We start from the raw sequence: 13284 nt of genomic DNA on the forward strand, positions 1-13284 counted from the left end.
GGGCAGTGGGATTAGTTTGGGATTGATACAGGACTATGGGGAGAGCGGGGCAGTGGGATTAGTTTGGAGATTGATACAGGACTATGGGGAGAGAGCGGGGCAGTAGGATTATTTTGGGAATGATTCTGTGCATTGGCGAAAAGCGGGAGCAGCGTCGCAGCGGCCTATAAAAGGCCCAGCGGGTGTTCCATAGGCAGCGGCAGTTGGTGAGAGGCGGGAGCAGCGTCGAAGCGGCCGATAAAGGCGTGAATTGTGCAGCTGCAGCGGGGAGAGAAGTTTGATAAGAAGTAGAAAGGAATCAAAAGATGACGTCAAAGCCAAGGGGATAAGTGATTGGCTGCTGGTGGTGAGTAGCTTTTCTTTTTCTTTTTTATATCAGTAAGTAAACTGTTATTTTGTTGTGCCAATTTAAGTGTATCTTAGGGTCACCAGACAACAATCAGACAGCAAGGCTCTCTTTCTGGGGCCACTGACCTGGGCACAAACATGTGACGAATCAAACTGACCTACACCCTGAAGCCCCGCCCACACGTTGTCCCTGCACAAAGGAATACACATGCGCCGTGAGACCCGCCCTGACCAAGATGGCGGCCGCTGAGCCCGCTCCCCGCCCGGGAAACAGTTACCACCAAGAAAGTAATCAAGAAAACATCATTGAAGGGCTGCAAGGAATGCAGAAGGTGGAGGAAGGAGAGTTACTCCATTTACATCTACAAAGGTCACCCCCATACCGGCATCTCCTCCAAGGCCATGGGCATCATGAACTCGGTTGTGAAGGATACTTTGGAGCATATCGCAGGTGAGGCTTCCCGCCTGGCCCATTAAAACAAGCGCCGCACCATCAGCTCCCGGGAGATCCAGACCACCGTGCGCCTGCTGCTGCCCGGGGAGCTGGCCAAGCACGCCGTATCGGAAGGGACAAAGGCGGTGACCAAGTACACCAGCTCCAAGTAAAACTGTGCGCTGTCCTGAGAGATCAAACCCAAACACAACGGCTCTTTTAACAGCCACTCACAACTCTCTGAAAGAGCTGCACAAACCCATCTCCCTTTAGACTCAATTTACTGTAATTATTTCCTGAACAAGTGTGTGGGGACCTTTGCAGTTCCAGCTGTAGATTTAGTTTTAAATTCTCAGACAACTGATTTTACTGTCCGGTTCTTCCTTTTAAACTACAAACACGGTCCCTGGTCGCCCTTTCTCTTTGCTCTCAGATCCGTTTATTTACAGCGGCTGCCGACGAATTAGAAACTTGTTTTAGGATGAGACTCAGACTTTAGCCACCTCGTTCTCTCTCACGCCCTTTTCATTTTAAAAGAACATTCTTCTTCCGAGTCAAACCGTTTATTAACCTTCGAGTCTGAGTGTAACAACCCAGAATGAGAGTTCTTAGAGACCAGAACCGGGACAGTTTGAACACTCTGTCCATCTTCCCTTTTCACAGAAGGACTCCCAGTTCTGGTCTCACTGCTGCCTGTGCGGGGGATCGATCGATAATCTATGTAATCCAACTTTTACAAAGATTGAGTGGATTGTGTCCCGTTACAGAATAAGTGGGAAGTGATTCCCTCCCATTACATATAGTTTGAAACTGAACCCGAATTTATTCCTGATTGTAACAGCCTGGAATTTGCAAGTGAAACATGGAAGGAAACAAAAAGTGTTTGGAAATATGTGGCTAATGGGGAAGTTACTAACCTAATCCGCAATTTTAACAATTATTGGCGGGATTTGTGAATTTCTTAGTCCTTCAAAGACTCACTGTTGAGAACAGTCATTTCTGCCCAGGTTTCTTTGGTGGGCTAAAGAGGCTGCGATTGGTCACCGGAAAGGACCAATGAAATTCAACACAGAGCGACCAATCACAAGTTCGCTCCCTGCATTCCACCAGAAGGTATAAGGCAGATGTGGGAGGAGTTTCTCATTCTTTCCATGAGCGTGTAGATTGTGGAAATATTTAGAAGATGAAAAACCGGCGATAAAGCGCGGGCCAAGGCCAAGTCTCGCTCCTCCCAGGCCAGATTGCACTTCCCTGTGGGCCGTGTTAACAGGCTCCTGCGGAAGGGGAACTACGCTGTGCGTGTGGGTGCCAGAGCCCTGGTCTACATGGGTGCTGTGCTCGAGTATCTGACCGCTGAAATCCTGGAGCTGGCCGGCAACGCGGCCCGCGACAACAAGAAGACCCGCCTCATCCCCAGACACCTGCAGTTGGCCATCTGCAACGACCAGTGGCTCAACCAGCTGTTGGGAAAGGTGACCATCGCTCAGGGCGGGGTGCTGCCTGATATACAGGCTGTGCTGCTGCCCAAGAAAACCACTAGTGTATCCAAGAGCAAGTAAAGCGGACAGGATTTAATCTAATAAACCAAAGGCTCTTTTCAGAGCCACACACAGTATCAATGTGAGAGCAGCTTAATGCTCTCTGGATCACAATTGTTCCAGATCTTAATTGACATTAAATCTCTGTAATTACGCTGTGCATTTCCTGATCTCGGTAATAAATCGGTCACTCTCTATCGAACATGTAGAAATCTAGATCGACAAACACTGCCGCAGGTTTGCTGTTAGCGGATATTCGGATCAGCGAATCAATATAGAGAGAGACCGACTTCAGAGAAATACAAAGCAGACGGAACCTGATCGTGGGACCGGCTGTCATTGAACACGTTGTGTGAGCCGAATATAAACGGATGTTAAGAGCCGAGTATAAAGGGAATGAGCGGTTGATGGGTCCAACGTTTCTGACTGAGAATTCATTTATTGGTTCAAAGTCCGTTTTAATGCTATGGCAGACGCACATGAATGATTTTCGTCAAAATTAATTTCATTAATAATTATTCTTAGTTATAAATGCTGCTGTTAGAAACTCACATAATTCATTTCTGATCTAACAGGGATATTAAAGTTACATCGGCTGCGATGGCCGGGAATTAAACCCGGTTTAACGTGGATTGGAAGGCAGCTATTCTCACCACTATACCACTATCCCCCACTGCAATCCGGCCCGGGAGGAGCGAGACTTGGCCTTGGGCCGAACTTTACCGCCGGTTTTTCCTCTTCTAGACAATCCACATGTTCAGAGAAAGAATGAGACACTCCTCCCACATCTGCCCTTGTTTTTGCGGACTAACTAATTCTTGCGGCTCTTAAGTGGGACAAATATTATATTCAGTAATCAGAATGTAAGCACGGTGCTGGGACACTTTCCCTACAATTAAAAACGGTCACTGTGAATAGTTACCTTGCTTGGGCTGAGCCCGCACCACATTTATTAGTTTTAAGCCCTTTTAGTTTAAAAAATAATTAACAGACATGTGGAATGTTTTTTGTAAATTAGCTAATTTGTACGACATAACCTGCTGAAAACACTAAGTTTGGTGTATTGAAACCAGCCTCTTCCTGTCACTTTCTCAAATGTGAGCGATGGTGCTATAGTGAGCAGTGAGCTGCCTCCCAAGCAGTGGGCCCGGCTTCCATTCCCGGCAATCGCAATCGGGGTACGTTTACCGCCTCGCAGGCCAGAAATGATTCATGGTATCTTGCAGCACGATTTTATAACAGCAAACCTGTTGCACTATCTGTCGACAGTGACCAGTTTATAACCGAGAATGTCTGAGGGTCATTTCTGATCAGGAAACTAACCGCTTAATTGCAGAGATTCAATGTTAATTTAGATCTGGGACAATTGTGATCCAGAGAGCATTAACCTGCCCTTACATTGATACTGTGGGTGGCTCGGAAAAGATCCTTTGGGTTACCAGATTAAATCTTGTCCGCTTTACTTGCTCTTGGACGGACCGGTGGTATACTTGGGCAGCAGCACAGCCTGGATATTAGGCGGCACCCTTCCCTGAGCGATGGTCACCTTTTCCAGCAGCTTGTTGAGCTCCTGGTCGTTGCGGATGGCCAGCTGCAGATGTCTGGGGATGATGCGGGTCTTCTTGTTGTCGCGGGCAGCGTTGCCGGCCAGCTCCAGGATTTCAGCCGGTCAGATACTCGAGCACAGCATGCATGTAGACCGGGGCTCCGGCACCCACACGCTCAGCGTAGTTCGCCTTCCGCAGGAGCCTGTGAACACGGCCCACAGGGAACTGCAATCCGGCCCGGGAGGAGCGAGACTTGGCCTTGGGCCGAGCTTTACCCCCGGTTTTTCCTCTTCTAGACAATCCACATGTTCAGAGAAATAATGAGACACTCCTCCCACATCTGCCCTTGTTAACCTTCTGGGGAAATGCAGGGAGCGAACTTGTGATTAATCGCTTCGAGTGAATTTCATTGGTCTTTTCTGATAAGCAATCCCAGTCTATTTAGCCCACCAATGAAAGTAGGGCCGAAATTACTGTCTCCAACAGTCAGAATAACGATTTGTAATAAAAAAAAACCGCCAACAATTTTAAAAATAGCGGATTATGTTAATAAATCCACCATTGGTCAAAGATTTGCTTACAGGTTTTAATTTATTTAGTCTTTTTCCAGGTGACCCTTGCAAGTTACAGGCTGGATTAAATTCGGGTGCTATTTCAAACTGTCTGTAATGGGCGGTAGTCGATCCCCACTAATTCTGTAACGGACACATTCCAACCCAATATTTGAAAAATTTGGGTTTCACAGATTGTCGATCGAACGCCCGCAAAGGCGGCAGTGAGACCAGAACTGGGAGTCCTTCTGTGAAAAGGGAAGAGGGACAGTGTCATGTATTCAACTGTCATTGTAACCCATGCATAAACTGACCTAAGTTGTACACCGTGAGAACATTGACCACTAGGTGGTGAACTTTTGGGAGACACTCCTAACCTGGACGTTCAGCCATAAAAGGCGACGCTCCACCCACCTTCGTCACTTCAGTGCTGGCTAATAATGGTTACTGGTCACAGAGTGACCTTGTCTCAAGTATGGGCCTCGTGTGCATTTATATTGTAGAGTAAGGACATATTATTGGTGGCGAGAAACTTGGATTTAAAGCACCCGAGCGTGGCCACTAGCAGCACAGACGAGAGATACTGTGTTGGTGATGATTGGGACTAGTTTATTGAGAGACTGCAGCAAACTTTCGTCAGTAAGGAATGGCTGAGACAGGATTCGGCCAACAAACGCAGGGCTCATCAACTGATGGTTTGTGGATGCAGGACCTACCCCATGATGAAGGACCTTCTCGTGCCGGAGAAGGCGGCGGACAAGGCTTTTGAAGAGCTCAGTAAGTTGATCGGGGAACACATTAAACTGGCGAGAAGCATGCACATGGCGAGACATCGGTTTTACATGCACCAGTGGTGAGAAAGGCAAAGTGTTCCAGACTTCATGACAGACCTCCAGCGACCGGCGAGCCGATGTAAGTTCCCAGATGCATGCAGAGCGGAAATGCTGTGAGACTTTTTTATTTGGGTCATCGGGCACACTGGGGTTTTCAGGAAACTGATTGAGACTAAAGACTGGACCCTGGAAACAGCGGCTTTGATGGCCCAGACATTTATTTCGGGGGAGGAAGAGACCAGAATGATGTTTGACAAAAATGTTGGTTTAAATGCAGCAAATGGACAGGAAGTCAACATTGTTAACGTGGCACACAGTTCTCTAGGCAGACAGGGTCAATCGGACATGCCCGAGCATGTAGTCGAAGCCAAAGTGGGAATTCAACAGAGACAATGGCTAACTGAATCGTGATCCATGCCATCGCAAGGGACAATGCGGCCAGTAATGGTATCATCAACACCTGTCAATGGTGCGCTTAAGGACAGTTACAGAGACAGTCAGAGACGATCGAATGGTAATGGACCTTTTGTTTCCAACAACGGCTCATGTTGGAGATGTGGAGGCAAACACACAGCCAGAGCTTGCTGCTATCAGCAATATACCTGCAGAAACTGCAACGTCAGCGGTCACTTGGTGCATATGTGCAGGAAGCCTGCAGCCGCATTGATGTACGAGGAGGACGGGCCCGATGTAAGCCCTACGAGGCCAAAGGGACAATGGGGGAAATTGCTGGAAGCTGAACTTCAGCGAGTTCATGTGGAGCACATGTACAGTTCATACACCAGGGCGCCACCGATAATGATGAAAGTGCTCGTCAATGGCATCTCAGTATCAATGGAGTTAGACACAGGGACCAGCCAGTCCCTGATGAGTATAAAACAGTTCGACAATTTGTGGGCGCCCAAGGCCAGGAGGCCATAATTATTGTCAATTGACGCACAGCTACGGACATATACAAAGGAGATCATTACGGTGCTAGGCAGTGCCACGGTAGTTGTGACCCACAAAGATTCAGAGAACAGTTTGCCACTCTGGATTGTCCCGGGGGACAGTCCCGCACTGCTTGGGAGGAGTTGGCTTCCTGTCATGAACTGGAAATGGGGCGATGTCAACGCAATTTCTTCTGTGGAGCGAATATCATGCTCACAGGCCCTGGACAAATTTGACTCACTATTTCAACCAGGCATTGGCACTTTCATGGGGACCAAGGTAGTGATTCACATAAATCCGGACGTGAGTCCAGTACACCAAAAGGCCAAAGTGGCACTGTACCTGATGCGGGATAAGATAGAAGGCGAATTGGAATGCCTGCTGAGGGAAGGCATCATTTTGCCAGTCGAATTCAGTTACTGGGTGTGCCTGATTGTGCCGGTGCTCAAGGCGGATGGGTCGGTCATGATATGTCATGATTAGAAGACCACCATCAATCGGGTGTCATTGCAAGACCAGTACCCGCTTCCGAGAGCGGAGGACCTCTTTGCGACGCTATCCGGTGGCAAACCTTTTTCAGAATTGGACCTGACCTCTGCTTACATGACCCAGGAGCTGGCGAGTGAGTCAAAGAAGCTAACCACCATCACGACACACAAGGGGTTGTTTGAGTACAACATATGTCCGTTTGGAATTCACTTGGCCGCCGCAATCTTTCAACGAAATATGAAAAGCCTCCTCAAGTCCATTCCAAGGACAGTGGTTTTTCAAGACGACATCCTCATCACGGGTTGTGACACTGAAGAACACCTCTGCAACCTGGAGGAGGTGCTACGCAGACTGGACCGGGTAGGTCTGCGATTGTAAAAGTTGAAGTGCATCTTCCCAGCTCCAGAGGTAGAATTCCTAGGGGATGAGGGTAGCAACAGACAGGATCAGACCTACTGTGTCCAAGACGGAAGCGATCCAGAGAGCACCCAGACCCCGTAACACGACGGAGCTGCATTCATTCCTGGGGCTCCTGAATTATTTTGGTAACTTTCTTCCCAAATTGATCACGCTGCTAGAGCCGCTACACGTGCTCCTGCACAAAGGTCGTGAATGGTTCTGGGGGAACAGCCAGGAAAAGGAATTCTGACAGAGCACAAAATTTGTTATGCTCCGACAATCTGTTAACGTGATATGACCCATGTAAGAAACTTGTTTTAACATACGATGCGTCGTCCTTTGGGGTCAGGTGTGTGTTGCAGCATGTGAATGCCAATGGTCAGTTACAGCCGGTAGCTTATGGCTCCAGAAGTCTGTCCCAGGCAGAACGGGGCTACGGGATGGTATAAAAGTAAGCGCTTGCATGGATATATGCTGTAAAAAAATACACCAGTACCTGTTTGGCAGGAAGTTTGAGCTGGAGACAGATGACAAACCCCTAACGTCCCTTTTGGCCGACAACAAGGCCATACATGCAAAGGCATTGGCCCGCATACAGAGGTGGGCACTCAGGTTAGCCGCCTATGACTATACAATTCAGCACAGACCGGGCACTGAAAACTGCGCCGATACACTCAGCAGGCTCCCACTAGCCACCACCGAGGGGCAACCTAGCATGCTGCTGAGATGGTCATGGCTGTTGTAGTTTTGAAAGCGAAGGCTCGCCTGTGACAGCCCGTCAGATCAAAGTCTGGACAAATAGAGACCCGCTACTGTCTTTAGTCATGAAATGTGTCCTGAATGGGGACTGGGCAGCCACGCACGGGGCAACCCCTGAGGAATTCAAACCATTTCACAGACGCATGGATGAACTCTCGATTCAGGCCGATTGCCGACTATGGGGAAACTGTGTTGTCATGCCCCAGATGGGCAGAGAGATGTTCATCAGAGAACTCCACAATGAGCACCCGGGCATTGTCATGATGAAGACAATTGCCAGGTCACACGTTTGGTGGCCAGGGATAGATGCAGACCTGGAACTTTGTGTTCACAGATGCAACACGTGTGCCCAGCGGGGCAATGCGCCAAGGGATCACCCACCTTAGCCCGTGGTCCTGGCCCGCCAAACCATGGTCACGCATCCATGTGGACTACGCAGGTCCTTTCATGAGAAAAATGTTGTTGGTTGTAGTAGACGCCTACTCCAAATGGATCGAGTGTGACATTCTCAATTCAAGCACATCCTCTGCCAAGGGAGAAAGTCTATGCACAATGTTCGCTGCCCATGGTCGACCAGACGACTTGGTCAGCGACAATGTCCTGTGTCTCACAAGCACTGAATTCCAGGACTTCATGGCAGGAAATAGTATCAACAATGTCAGAAGGGCACCGTTCAAGCCGGCCTCAAATGGTCAGGTGGAACGAGCAGTGCAGATAATCAAACAGGGGATGCTCAGAATCCAAGGGTGTTCCCTACAAAGCCGCTTCTCAAGACTCCTGTTGGCCAATAGATCCCGACCACACTCGCTCACAGGGGTTCCACCCGCAGAACTGCTAATGAAAAGGACACTCAACACCAGGTTATCCATTATGCACACCATCATGAAAGAAATTGTTGAGAGCAGGCGCCAGTCACAATGTGACTACCATGACGGGAATACAAGGGTGTGATGTATTGATGTCAATGACTCTGTCTTTGTCCTCAACTACGCTGCAGGGCTTAAATGACTCGCAGGCACTGTGATTGCCCAACGAGTGGAATAGGATTCTGATAGTTAAACTTACCAATGGACAAATCTGCCGCAAACACGTGGATCAAACAAAAAGGAGGTTCAGCAACCCCATAGAAGAAGCAGAGGAAGAACACGATATAGAGTTCACTCCAACACAGGTGACCGGACACCGGAACCAAGAGGAGGTGAGCCCAGTCACTGTGGGCAGTCCGGACAGGCCGAGGCACCGCAAACAGCAGACACTCAGGCCAACGCCCAACAACTGGAGCACAATCTCAGGCGCTCTACAAGGGAGCGTAAACCACAAGAGAGACTTAACGAGTGATCCCAATAAGACTTTAAGGAGAGGTGATGTCATGTATTCAACTGTCATTGTAACCCATGTATAAACTGACCTAAGTTGTACACCGTGACAACATTGACCACAAGGGGCTGAACTTGTGGGAGACACTCCTAACCTGGACTTTCAGGTATAAAAGGGGAAGCTCCACCCACCTTCATCACTTGAGTGCTGGATAATAAATGTTAGTGGCCACAGAATGACGTTCTCTCAAGTATGGGCCTCGTGTGCATTTAGATTCTATAGTAAGGAAATATTAGACAGATTGTTCAAACTGCCCCGGTTCTGGTCTCTGGAAGAATTCCCATTCTGCATTGTTATCCTGCGGGGAGTACAGAACAGACAAGTCTAGTTTCTATCGGACATTCTGTCCCCTCCGGTCCCTGCAAAGCTGTAAATGCTTTATTCTAGACACTCTCCCTCCATCCTAACTGTCTAAAATCAACTGCGAGTTACTTTCTCCAGGAAGTGCTGAATCTGGCTGGGTGCAATTCCACATAAATTTGTTAACCTCTGGTGATTCACCATCAGTCGACTCAGTGAGTGTCAGCAGGATTTCCACTGTGGTAGGCATCAGAGTCAAAACAATCCTACCCCCAAATGACATTCATGCACTTCCCAATTGATGTCACTGGATCAGTATCAATAGCAAGGGCAGTGCCTAATTTTGACACATATTTAACGCAATGGTACTGAGGACAATTATAACCCCTGAACTGTTGCCTTTGCTGAGATCAACTAACAGCCCAGATCAAGGATCGAAATTGGGAACTTCCCAGTCAGTATTGCAGAGTGTTCTAAAATTTGGGGGGTTGAGGGAGTGTTCGAAAGAATATTTTGAAACAAATTTTACTCCACCTTTAACCAAAACCTTCGTCACACTGCACAATTCTGAATTTTTTCCAAAATAAACAAGCAAATCAAATGGATTATAAAAACCATGTGCCATTTTAAAAAGGCTCAAGTCACTCGAATAGACAGCTTTGCAATCACAGTGCGATACAGAAGGGAGTGAATGTTAATGGGAGCTCGGTTCGTGAAGTCCGCCGACACTCTGAGATAAACTAGACTGTACCTTTAGATATAAATAGGCAGAGAAAAGAGAGTCCCTGTCCCTTTAAATAGCTGCCCCATTCTCCCAGGCAGTGGGAGGAGCAACGGCGAGCTATCTCTTGAGATACTGACACAGCAAACACCGCCGAATGGCTTCCCACAGGTTCCTAAAGTCCTAAGAAATAAAATTGCATCAGGTTAAGTAGAACAACTGAAAAGAATGCACACAGAGTCATTGCTATGTGCGTGTGTGTGCGTAAACAAAACACATCATTCTTAATCTTTGCTAGAGATAAGCTATTATCTGCACCAGTTATTAGCCAGCATTTTATTTCCTATTATTTACAATGTAATTGCAGACTATTTAATTCATTTACCAATTGTTGATGACTCATTGTCTTGTTGCACAGGAGGGCAGGAAAAAGAGTGGGAGAGCGATAGTGATAGGGGATTCAATTGTAAGAGGAATAGATAGGCGTTTCTGCGGCCGCAACCGAGACTCCAGGATGGTATGTTGCCTCCCTGGTGCAAGGTTCAAGGATGTCTCGGAGCGGGTGCAGGACATTCTAAAAATGGAGGGAGATCAGCCAGTTGTCGTGGTGCTCATTGGTACCAACGACATCGGTAAAAAAAAAGGGATGAGGTCCTATGAAACGAATTTAAGGAGCTCGGAGCTAAATTTAAAAGTATGACCTCAAAAGTAGTAATCTCTGGATTGCTACCAGTGGCACGTGATAGTCAGAGTAGGAATCGCAGCGAAGATGAGTACGTGGCTTGAGCATTGGTGCAGCAGGGAGGGATTCAAATTCCTGGGGCATTGGAAACGGTTCTGGTGGAGGTGGGACCAGTACAAACCCGACAGTCTGCACCTGGGCAGGACCGGAACCAATGTCCTCGGGGGAATGTTTGCTAGTGCTGGTGGGGAGGAGTTAAACTAATATGGCAGGGGGATGGGAACCAATGCAGCGAGACAGAGTGAAACAAAAAGGAGGCAAAAGCAAAAGACAGAAAGGAGATGAGGAAAAGTGGAGGGCAGAGAAATCCAAGGCAAAGAACGAAGAGGGCCATTGTACAGCAAAATTCTAATTGGACAAAGGGTTTTAAAAAAATAAGCCTGAAGGCTTTGTGTCTTAATGCAAGGAGTATCCGCAATAAGGTGGATGCATTAACTGTGCAAATAGATGTTAACAAATATGATGTGATTGGGATTACAGAGACGTGGCTCGAGAATGATCAGGGCTGGGAACTCAACATCCAGGGGTATTCAACATTCAGGAAGGATAGAATAAAAGGAAAAGGAGGTGGGGTAGCATTGCTGGTTAACGAGGAAATTAAGGCAATAGTTCGGAAGGACATTAGCTTGGATGATGTGGATTCTATATGGGTAGAGCTGCAGAACACCAATGGGCAAAAAACTTTAGTGGGAGTTGTGTACAGACCTCGAAACAGTAGTAGTGATGTTGGGGAGGGCATCAACCATGAAATTAGGGGTGCGTGCAATAAAGGTGCAGCAGTTATAATGGGTGACTTTAATATGCACTTAGATTGGGTTAACCAAACTGGAAGCAATACGGTGGAGGAGGATTTCATGGAGTGCATAAGGGATGTTTTTTTAGAATAATATGTCGAGGAACCAACTAGGGAGGAGGCCATCTTAGACTGGGTGTTGTGTAATGAGAGAGGATTAATTAGCAATCTCGTTGTTCGAGGCCCCTTGGGGAAGAGTGACCATAATATGGTGGAATTCTACATTAGGATGGAGAATGAAACAGTTAATTCAGAGACCATGGTGCAGAACTTAAATAAGGGTAACTTTGAAGGTATGAGGCGTGAATTGGCTGGGATGGATTGGCGAATGATACTGAAGTGGTTGACTGTGGATGGGCAATGACAGACATTTAGGGACCGCATGGATGAACTACAACAATTGTACATTCCTATCTGGTGTAAAAATAAAAAAGGGAAGGTGGCTCAACCGTGGCTATCAAGGGAAATCAGGGATAGTATTAAAGCCAAGGAAGTGGCAAACAAATTGGCCAGAAATAGCAGCGAACACGGGGACTGGGAGAAATTTAGAACTCAGCAGAGGAGGACAAAGGGTTTGATTAGGGCAGGGAAAATGGAGTACGAGAAGAAGTTTGCAGGGAACATTAAGACGGACTGCAAAAGTTTCTATAGATATCTAAAGAGAAAAAGGTTAATAAAGACAAACGTAGGTCCCCTGCAGTCAGAATCAGGGGAAGTCATTACGGGGAACAAAGAAATAGCGGACCAATTGAACAAGTACTTTGGTTCGGTATTCACTGAGAAGGACACAAACAATCTTCCGTTTATAAAAGGGGTCGGAGGGTCTAGTAAGGAGGAGGAACTGAGGGAAATCATTATTAGTCGGGAAATTGTGTTGGGGAAATTGATGGGATTGAGGGCCGATAAATCCCCAGGGCCTGATTGACTGCATCCCAAAGCAATTAAGGAGGTGGTCTTCGAAATAGTGGATGCATCGACAGTCATTTTCCAACATTCCATTGACTCTGGATCAGTTCCGATGGAGTGGAGGGTAGCCAATGTAACCCAACTTTTTAAAAAAGGAGGGAGAGATATAACAGGGAATTATATACAGGTCAGACTGACTTCGGTAGTGGGTAAAATGATGGAATCAATTAGTAAGGATGTCGTAGCAGTGCATTTGGAAAGAGGTGATATGATAGGTCCAAGTCAGCATGGATTTATGAAAGGGAAATCATGCTTGACAAAACTTCTGGAATTTTTTGAGGATGTTTCCAGTAGAGTGGACACGGGAGAACCAGTTAATGTGGTATATTTTGACTCTCAGATGGCTTTCGACAAGGTCCCACACAAGAGATTAATATGCAAAGCTAAAGCACATGGGATTGGGGGTAGCGTGCTGACATGGATTGAGAACTGGTTTTCAGACAGGAAGCAAATAGGAGGAGTAAATGGGGACTTTTCGGAATGTAAGGCAATGACTAGTGGGGCACCGCAATGTTCTGTGCTGGGGCCCCAGCTGTTTACACTGTACATTAATGATTT

At 47.2% G+C, this 13284-nt stretch overlaps 1 pseudogene; it reads right to left on the reverse strand.

Moving 5' to 3' along the window:
• Window positions 1-3778: 3778 nt before the first annotated feature.
• Window positions 3779-4160, reverse strand: LOC139256449 (histone H2A type 2-A-like; annotated as a pseudogene).
• Between the last annotated feature and the right edge of the window lie 9124 nt (window positions 4161-13284).

This window comes from Pristiophorus japonicus, unplaced genomic scaffold (genome assembly GCF_044704955.1).
Source record: "Pristiophorus japonicus isolate sPriJap1 unplaced genomic scaffold, sPriJap1.hap1 HAP1_SCAFFOLD_73, whole genome shotgun sequence".
In the NCBI taxonomy this organism is placed as follows: Eukaryota; Metazoa; Chordata; class Chondrichthyes; family Pristiophoridae; genus Pristiophorus; species Pristiophorus japonicus.